Source organism: Pteropus vampyrus, unplaced genomic scaffold (assembly GCF_000151845.1).
Source record: "Pteropus vampyrus isolate Shadow unplaced genomic scaffold, Pvam_2.0 Scaffold49, whole genome shotgun sequence".
In the NCBI taxonomy this organism is placed as follows: domain Eukaryota; kingdom Metazoa; phylum Chordata; class Mammalia; order Chiroptera; family Pteropodidae; genus Pteropus; species Pteropus vampyrus.
The window spans coordinates 6,642,732-6,653,482 of NW_011888830.1; positions in this window are offsets into that span (position 1 = coordinate 6,642,732).

Sequence of the window (10,751 nt, forward strand, 5' to 3'; positions counted from 1 at the left end):
GTCTACTTGATCGACTTTTACTTGAAAACAGCACAGGGAAGAAAGCCCTAAACCATATGAGAGCTGCTTTAACCACCTCTGTGTGTCTTGTCTGCCTTTGCGAAACCAAGCTCTGCCCAGTGCCTCCACGGCATTTTACTGTTTGGGGGGGCTTGTCAGAGACGGGGTGACTTCATATTTGCATTCCACACTCATCGCCTGCTAAATGAGCTGACATTTCATTTGTTTTCACTCGTCTCCCAGTCCTCCCAGTTGGAACAGATCTTCTGGATCTCCTAAAGTCCATCCACATCCGTGCTGACATTTTACCAAGAAATGTTGTCTTACGAAAATAAACCCTCAAACTGGCTTAAGGAAGAAAAATTATTACGAGAATGTCGCCACGTCTTTCAGAACTTGAAACTAGGACCGCATATGGACCGCAGGAAACCAGAACCAGGAACCCGAATGAGGTCAGACTCCTGTCTCTGACTAGCCTCTCGGCTCCTATCTGCACATCTGATTTGTTTTCCTCTCGCGTTCTGCAGAAACACGTGACAGGAAGCAGAGCTAGCAACATCTCTGGAGCTTTTCTATCTTAACAGCTTCAGCCACAAGACAGACGGCAAGCTGACTCTCGCTCCGTGTGAAGCCCAATGTCCCAGGGAAGGGACCCACGCACCCATCTTAGCGCGAGTCCACTCTGGATGTGACTCAGGACCATGTTATTAAAATAATAAATGAATTATTGTGGAGAGAGAATATAAGCTCGTTTGTAAGGAATGATTACTGCTGATTTTCTCATTCTGTCTTTTTAAAGTCAAGATCTCAAAATACCGCTAATGAAGTTTTCTATTTACCTGGAAGACTAGGAATAAAATAACTTCATATTTAAATATGCCTCTAAATTATACCAACACCTTTTTTTTTTTTCTTTTTAACTAGATATTTACAAGTATCAAGGCTATAATTTTTCATAGCTTGTTAGGTTGATTAGGCCTCTGGATGATAATATCATCTGGATACAATATATTTTGAATAGTCTGAAATATCTGAATTAAATTGGAGTTGATCTCTCCTCTCAAAGATTTTTTATTACAAAAGCATGAATACTAAATAAGACATTATGGATTCATAATATTTACATCACCTTCAAAAACGATGATCAGGGAATATGCCTTGAGCCTTACAAAAAGGAAAATATTCGCTACTTTGTGACTGGCTCATTTAACCAAAACTTTCCTCAACTGCCTGCTCATAGAAAGCGTCCCTATTTACATTTTTATTCTAAATTATGATCACTTGTTATCTTAAGGAGGATCTGTCAATCTGAAAACAAGAGCAATATAACAAATGTTTCAATGATACCCTAGAGCAGTAGACAAGATTCAAAGGTAAACATGGGAACGCAGACACATTATAATTAAAATAAGCAAAAAAATATATATAATAATGAAAATAAGACACTAATAACCGACATATGATGCATAAGTAGAGCTCTAATTAACTGATTTGCTAACTGATCCTCAGGGCTGTTAACATTAACTATTATCACACTTTAGCCTAAATACATTCCTCTCTCGAACCGTCAGCAGTTACTCATCGGCCAACAAGGTGACCACTTCAAATAATGAGACTGAGCTGATTCGGTAGATACTTGGACAGAACTATTTCCAATTTCATGGAAAATAAGTTCGTTATTATAATTTGGTAAATAGAACCACGAAATAGGAGTTCCGCAGGCCTTATTTCTATTCCGGATCCAACACAAAGATGCTGTATGATCCTAAAGAAGTCACTTCAGCATTCTGCGTTTTAATATGTACCCAATATTTGAAAGAGGTACGATGAAAGATATTTTTTATTATCGAGGCAAAGTTTATATATAATTAAATGCGTCGCTAAGGGGTTACATTCGATATGTTTTGACAAATGTAAATGCCCACAAAACTAACACCTAAATCACAGTGAGCTTGGAGTTATTTTAACTTCCTCTATGCCCATCCCCTTCTCCCTAGCTCCACAGTAGTCTTAAAAGACAGCAGCCTATGGTGATACACCGTATTATAGAATAAAGAATGAGAAGCACACGATCACCACAACAGATCCAAAACTCCAACACCCTTTCACAGCAACAACACTAAGCAAACTAAGATGGAAGGAACTCTCCCAGCCTGGCAAAGAACAACTACAAAAAGCTCACCGCTAACGCCATACTTGTTGTTGAAAGACTGGATGCTTCTCAGTCCCAGAAAGATGAGGAACAGAACGTGGACTCCTGGTCTGACTGGTTCTATTTTAATGTCGTGCCGGAATTCTAGCCAGGACAATAAGGCAAGAGAATGCGACAAGCACCATCTAGATAGGAAGAAAGGTGGACTGCGATCTCAGTTTGTAGGAGGCATGATCTTGGGTATAGAAAATCCCAAGGAATCCACAAAAATAAAACTATTAAAACCTTATAAACAAGTTTAGCAAGTTTGCAGTTTATGAGATCAGTGGACGAAATTAATTATATTTCAATATACTGGCAATGAATAATCCAAAGCTGAATTAAAAAAATCAATTCCATTTATAATAGCATAAAAATAATAAAAAGTTCAGGGGCACATTCAACGACAAAAGAGTGGAACACTTATACACTAAAAACTATAAAATAATGATGAAAAAAAGGAAAGAATACCTAAGTAAATACAAAGACATCTTCCATTTATGGGTCGGAAGACTTAATAGTGTAAAAAGAAAAAAAAAAAAAAAGCAATTTCTCCCAAATTGATCTACAGATTCAACACAATCTCTATCAAAATCCCAGCTGCCATTTTTCACAGAAATGGACAAAAGGGACCCGGAACATCCAAAATAACCTTGGAAATGAACGACAAAGTTGGGGGACTCATGTCTCCCTAGGTCAAAACTTGCTACGTGGCTGCAGTAATCACGACAGTGCAGTACTATGGTGAAGATAAATCTAGGGACCAAACCGAATAGAATCAAGTCGAGAAATAAGCCACTGAATGTATGGCCACTTGATTTTCAACAAGGGTGCCACGATAAGTCACCGGTGAAAGAATAATCTTTCCAACAAATTGTGCTGGGACAACTGGGTATCCACAGGCAAAAGAATGAGGTTGGATGCCAATGCACACACCGTGTACAAAATTAACTCGAAATGAATCAAAGACCTAAATGCCAGAGCTAAAGCTATAAAACTTTTAAAAAAAAGAACGCAGGGGGAATCTTCATGACCTGGGATTAGGTAATGGTTTCCTAGGTATGAAACCAAAAGCGCGAGCAACAAAAGAAAAATAGATAAATTTGGCTTCGTCAAAATTAAAAACTATCGTGCTTCACGGGACAGTATCAAGAAAGTTTAAAGACGGCCCACTAAGTGAGAGCAAATAATTTCAGATTTATAAGGGTCTGGTATCTAGAATCTATAAAGAGTTTTTACAACTCGACAATAAAAAGGCGAATGACCCGCTTTCAAAATAGGCAAAGGATCCGAATAGACATTTCTCAAAATGCTCACGTGAAAAAATGCTCTCGTACTTAGTCAATAGGAGAATGCAAATCAGAACCATATCGATTTTCCGCTTCACATTCACCAGGACGGCTGTAATCAAGACAGAAAGGAACACGTTGGCCAAGATGTAGAGACACTGGAACTCTCACACGTGGCTGGTAGAGATGCAAAACGGAGCATCTGCTTTGGAAAACGCACTCGCAGTTTCTCAAGAAGTTAAACAGAGTCGAGCCCACAGTTTCACAGCTAAATATATACCCAAGAGAACCAGAAACGTCTGTCCACGCAAGAATGAATAAACAAGAGGTGGTATGTCCACACAGTAGAATATGATGCAGCCATGAAAAGGAACGAAGTATTAACACATGCTCCAACGTGGATGAACCGAGAAAACTTTACGCTCGGTGAATAAAGCCAGACACAGAGGGGACATGGTGTATAATTCCATTTATACGAAATGCAGAGATATCTGTGCCACTTTGCGATTGGGTGGTGTACCCGGGTAGCCTGTAGGATTCCAATGGCGTGGGATGAGGCCCGCGGGCACCTGTAGGGAATTTGCCTCACTGGATCACTGCGCACCTGTGCGCCTCTGCCACGTGGAAGCTTCTCCTGTACCAGCGGGGACGAGGCTTTGCCCTCAGAGCATCGCAGGGTAGACCTGTTTCCTGTTCTACCACCGAACTTCCCCCCGCGGGGTTTGGTCTGGTCTCCGACACAGGGATCACGGTAGTACCTCCTTAGAGGATTCGTATGAGGGTTATGCACTTAAATTAATACACTTAACATACTTAGGCTGGTGCCACGAGCATAGTGATCACTCATAAATATTAGCTATTACGGAAAGTTAATATTATGCTCCCACTGGTATCAGGAACAATCACTTTTCCCATAATTCTTATTAATACAGTCGATAACGGAAAAGAATTCACTTTTAACTTAAACGAGTTCAGTGTTCACAAGCCACCGTGATCCGTGCAAGGACAGATCATAACTCATGGACGTGAATGATGAAATCGTGAAGTGGAAAACGGGGCAGGGGACTTGAGGAGACATGGATTCTGCTGCCTTGGTGGACATTTCCCTCCAGTGAAATCTTTGGAAACGGGTCACAAGCGGGAGGAGTTGCCAGGCTGAGCGGTGCCTGAGGAAGGCCGTTAACAGCACAGCAAGCTGGTCGTCGGCGTTCGCCACTGCTCACGGAGTCGCCCCCACTCCCCCGCCTCTTCGTCCCACAGTCCATTCAAGGGTCTCTGGGCCCCTCTCAGATGGCCACAGAGAAGCCACTGGAAGACAGCAGTGTCCCGTGAGAGCCCGGACATCTGCAGAGCGCCCGCCGCTCTCCCTCGGGCTCAGCTAGCTCTCAGTGAAGCAAACACACCTCCCTCCTCTCGTGCAACTGACAGGTGGTCGGGTTGTCCCCCCGCCACACACCACCCCCTTTTTTAGTAAATGCATAAAAACGTGGAACGAAGTAGGTCAAAACCTAGAATCCATATCTGAGCCCTTTGTTAGAGCTGATCGTTAACTTAGAGAAAAGGTCTCACGCTTTCCAGAGACACAGAGAGCCACGAATCAATACACAATTATTCTGCATTTCCTCGGAACTAAAACTACTGCGGGGCCGCAGGCTCTCTGTGCTTAAAAACACTTGAAAAAGACTAACGGAACTCCCAACACTAAAAGTTCAGTATTACAATTCTCACTGCCTAAAAGTTACACCTAATAGGTAACCTAATTCTTCTTCCTGAGATGTAGAAATTTTTAAAAACCATAAAGAGATTTTTAAAATCACCTCGTCCCAGTTATAAACTTAATAGAAATAAAAAACCAAGACATATCAAAAGTTATATGCTATTTTTTTTTTAAGTTATAAAGTTAGGTGGCTTGCCCAAGTTCAGAACTAGTCAATACACTATTTTACAGGCCTCTGCCTAAAACAAATGCTCGTGACAAAGCTGCCATTTATATGTAAGTCTTTTATTTATTTAACTATACTATTTAAAATAGTATTTATATATTTAGCTGGTATTTATAAAAATAAGCAATGCTCTTTAGGGAAAAATAAAAATGTACAAATCTATGAAGACTAAAATGCAAGAAATATCTCCCTTTCCTGCAGGCTATCTTTTCGAGTATCTTCCTGTAGCAAACAGCCTTGGAGGAGGGAGGTAGTGCTTCCCGCCCAGCAAAGGGCGGACATGGCTACCGCCCATCATAAAAGACCCGGCTCCCACATTGTGGGCTTCTCTCCTGTCATGCGCCCACTTCATCTCCAAGTACCTCCCAGCCTTCTTTGAGCTGACCGGTGGGGATGGGATTTGGGGATCCGGGACCTAAAATGCTCACCGTTGGTGACCACCAGTGCTGGCTCTTGTTGACTTAGGGGGTCATGTGCTTCCACCAGCATCTGTGAAATCGTAGCAGGCTGATTTGTTAGAATCTTAGACTCTTCATATCCGTTGAGCTCTCAGTATGGACCAAGTTAAATGCCAGGAATAAAAGATTACAGTCCAAATTCTATATGTCAAACAAAGCTCTGCATAACCTCAGCTCTGCCTCACCGCCCACCTCTCTAGAGTCCTGTCTACGTCTGTGCTCGTCACCCTTCTTTTCTCAGTCCACTCCTACCTGTCCCTACTCGGCACGTCGCGGATGAGAACAGTACGTTCTATCCCTCTATGCTCGTGCTCTGGCTTAATAACTTTACCTCAGTGGGACTCAGGTTCTTCATCTATGGGAAGTCTCAGATGTCATCTGTGGAAAGTCTCAGATTCTCTGCTATACCTGCTCTGGGCTGAATGTTTGTTTCTTCCCCAAAAGTCACATTGAAAACTAACCCCCTGGTCGGCGAACGCCGATGACCAGGTGGTGGTGGTAGGAGGCGGGGTGTCTGGAGGTGATGAGGTCACGAGGGGGGAGCCCTTGAATGGGGTTAGTGCCCTGTCAGACGAGAGATGAGAAGGCTTGCGTTCTCTCTCTCCGCTCTCTGCCATGTGAGGGTACCAGGAGGAGGCGCCCATCTGCAAGCCAGGAGGTGGCCTGCAGACCCCGGATGCACCAAGACAGCAGGAGTAACGGTGAGTCTGGATTAGAGCCTTCACCCAAGCATCCCGGCGAGACCAGAGGATCTGGGAGTAGGCCACCAGAAGTTCATTAACATATAGTAAAAGAGCAAGGGAAAAAACCCAAAAAGGAATTCATCCTAAGAGAAGAGACACTGAGGGGGACTGGGGACCGACCGACAAGGAGTCATTTCTGGCCCAGCCTCTCTCCACCCTCCAGTTGGAGTCAGGCCGGAGGATGGACTCTAGTAAGAACCGATATTCCGGTGTAAGGCATCTCAGCGCTGTTTCTGGGGCTTGAAGCTGTGGGCAGCCAGGCCTGGGTGTGAACACAAGGCGTCAGCATCTGAAGGTCCCTCTGGCAGATGCGGGCGGCGAAGGCACAGCAGAAACATCATTCGTCCTCTTTCCCTCACTCGATTCTTCGGCAGACACTCATCGGGCACCTGAAGGGCGCCAGGCGCTGGGTTCGATTTGTATAAATGCAAAATTAAATGAAACACAGTTCTCGACTTAAGGGATTTACAATCTAGAGGAAGGTTCCCACAGCCGGACAGAAAAAAATAAATAAATGAGGAAAAAGACAAATGTCATTTGGCAGCAAGAAATCTAGCTGGCAGAGTACAAGGGCTCTACCCACTGGAAAGGCCCAGAACAATTTGGGAAGAATCCAGGCAGAGGCAGAATTCTTGTAGAGAAAAGTCTGAGACACATACTTGGTGATGTGGTCCGAAAACACAGGCTTTATGAACGCTGTGACTTACCGCCACGCTTTGCTTCCTTCGTAGTCACATGCCCCTCACGAGAAGAACCCACTTCACACTCTGCTCAGCCCCCAGCACGCAGTGATGTGCAGAAAACACAAGCTTAGTCGTTCGGTCCCGTTGCATTTACTCATTCAACGTATGTTTACTGAGCACCTGCTACGCGCATTATTCTGGGCCCTCGAATATTCACCTAGAATTACAGGTGAATGACACACACAAGGCTCTTGTTTTCGTGGAGTACAGATACTGATGGAGTGTGGGAAAAAAAAAGAAGTAAATAAATACGCAAAACATAATTCCAGCTAATGATAAGTACTTGGGGGAAAACATTAAGAGGGTAACTTGAAAGAGAAGGATTTGGGCGATCCGAAGCCACCCCGAAGTGCCGTATAAACTGACCGGTACAGGACAGCGGCTGTGTGTCCCAGGCCGAGGAGTCCGGCGTGGCTGCTTGGTGGGAGATGCCATCTGAGCAGAGGCCGGGGCGTCACGCACCCACGTGAGGCATGAGGAGGAGAGACGTGGCTGGGTCTTCACGGGGAGCTAACGCGACCGACTGCTATTTCTAACACCTTTACTGATTACTGTGTAACAAAGAGCCTGGAGACGCAGGAAGAGAGGCGAAGCAAACAGGTGAGCATTTCCGTCGGCCACGCGAAGGTGAAGGTGGCTCAGAAAGAAGCAGTATTAACGGCAACCAAGAGAAATGATAGGTTAGGGACTTATTTAGAAGTGGGGTTGACGGGCCTAGCCGGCGGACGCAACCTGGGGAATGAAAAAAACAGGAGAGGACAAGTCAAAACCCCCAGCTGATAGTCACCTTCCTTATTACCCTTTAGCCACAAGTCGCAAAGCAGTCATTGTCCAGATATTTTAACCGTATCTCCGTAAGACGGTGCTGGTTGGGTTAACAGACAAAGCAGAGGCCGTCACTAAACAAAATCGGGCAGATCCCAGAAAACAGCCTGAGCATCATTGTCCTTCTGGAAAAAGTAATGGATGACATAAAATCAGTTCCTCCTAGGCATTCCTCATTAGCTACCTAATTTCAAAATGGAAGTGACCCCTGTAAGAACAGCAAGCAGTGTGGGTGGAGGAGGTAAACGGCGCGCTCACTTCCTCTCAAGAGCACGTCGAAATTACAGCTGGGAGTCGCCTGCAGTCTAACTAAACAGAAGTCTCATAACCGGGGACACACAGAAGAGACCACCCCGAGACTGTACTAGATGACAACTTTAATTGAAAATATATATCTCAATTTAAAAAAATAAAATAAAGGTCCTAGTAAATGGCGATACACATTAACTATTGCAATTACAAAAAAAAAATAAAGACTAGCAATTTAGACGCTCACTCAGGAGACACAAAACTCTCGCCAGCAGGAGCCCAGACCACAGATCTGGAAACATGAACCTACATGGTCCCTCTGTGTAAGCCAAAGGGACGTCCCGGCCTTGGTAAAACATCAGCTCGTTTCAGAAAAGGGAGGGAGGGGGACAGGCGGGGAGGAGAGATGGCAAGACGGGAAAGGAGGTCCAGAAGGAAAGGAAGGAAATAGGAAGCAAGCCGAGCAGTAACACTAGGTGGCAGTGACTTCACGGCTTATGAGATTTCGAGCTGGGCAGCCCGTCAGCGTCACGGCCAAGGGCGATTCCGGGCTGAGAGGAGAAGCCTGCGGATCCGGGTTGGACTTCTCTGCACATCCCCCCAACACGGACACGAGGAGGAGTGCGGGGTGCGGGTCCCTCCGGACTCAGAGCCGAGCGATGGATTTCAGAGTTCCTCCGGCCCGGCGCATCTGTAACTGCTGTACCCTTCTTGTTAAGGCTGCAGAATTAACTTACGTGAAAGTGTTATTACACAGGACACGTGGGTACCGCCATCAGCCCTTAAGGTCCTGAGGCTCAGAAGACCCCAGAACAGGGTTCTCGACCTTGGTTACGCCTCCGACTCCCCTGAAGAGTTTGTCAACGGCACGGCCGCTTGAGTCCCACTGAAGTGGGTTAAGCAGAACCCCTGTGTAGACCACGCAACGGGACTTTTTTAAAGGTCCCCCAGTGACTAATATGCAGCCGGATTTCAGACACACCGAAGGACCAGAGGGGCCGGCCACCGTCATCCGGCCCTGACCTGGCGCTGTCACAGCTGTCCCTCAGTGGAACCTGCAGCATATTAGCCAACACAGGCTTGTTTCTCAGATGGGATCTTGGGAGGCTGGCGGTCCCCTCGGGCTCGGCCCGCCAGTAACTGGACACGCGAGTCCCCATTCAGCATCTGTGGCACAGCTAGCAAAATGGCGCGATAAATCGCAGCTCCGGGTAGTCGAAGTTCCAGAATCGGGATCCCCCTGCAGCTGCCCTGGGGCCTGAGACAGCCTTTCCCACCCTCCCCACCACGGTGGCGTTGCAAACGGGCCTGAGCACGCTGGGTGATGGGGATGACAGTGACGTGCTAGTGTTTCAACATGACCCGTTAAATGCCATGAAAGCCGGACTACAGGTCAGTTATTCCCGGAAGATCCCAGAAATTCAGATGACCATACACCTACTGCCATCCGTTAGTCACGTGGTGACTGGACCCGCGGGGTGACTGGACCCGCCGCGGGCTTCTTCCTTTGAGCTGCCGAAGTCCCCTCCGACCCACAGGTTCTTTTCCGAGAAGGATCGCGGGGTGCAATTCGTCTCAGACGCCAAAGGAAGGCGGGGGCGTCCCGAGGCCTCGACCAAGCAGGTCCGGGGGTCGGTTTCCTAGGCGGACGAGCTAAGGAAAAGGGTCGAGGAGACTCGGTGAAGACGACGTCAACCTCGGACCCGTCCTGAGTGTCGCAGAGAACGCCACTCCGCGCGGCCTCGCTCCACGCTCTCGGGGGCCACTCGCGCTCCCACGCGCTCTGAAGGGACCGTGGTCGGGGCCGCGGCCGAGGGGCCCGCTCAGCTTAGTCCTGTGTCCCGGAGCCAGCATCTCGGACCGTTCCCCGGACCGTCCCCGGACCGCGGCGGCTGCTGTGAACTGAATTACGTCCCCCCAAAATTCAGGCGATGGAGCCCTAAGCCCAGCGTGTCCGCCTCCGGGGTAAGGAAGCAACTCAGGTTAAATGAGGTCCCAGAGCGGCCGATGCGACGCGGTTAACGCCCCTATGAGAGACGCCAGGGGGCCGGCTTGCTCCTCTCTCTGCCGCTGAGGTCACAGCGAGGAGGAGGCCGCCTGCAAGGCAGGCAGAGGCTCTCGCCAGAAATCGCACCTGCCACAGCCTGGGCCTGGGCCGTGCGGCTCCCGCGGTTCGAGCCCCACCCCGCGTTACCCAGCGATCCCCGCGGAGCCTTCTCCCGGGGGGGAGTGGGGCCTGAAGACCCCCGACCCTGCACAGAGGGGCAGCCAGGGGGCAGGCACGCCGTGCGCCTCGCGTGGCCCCGCGCG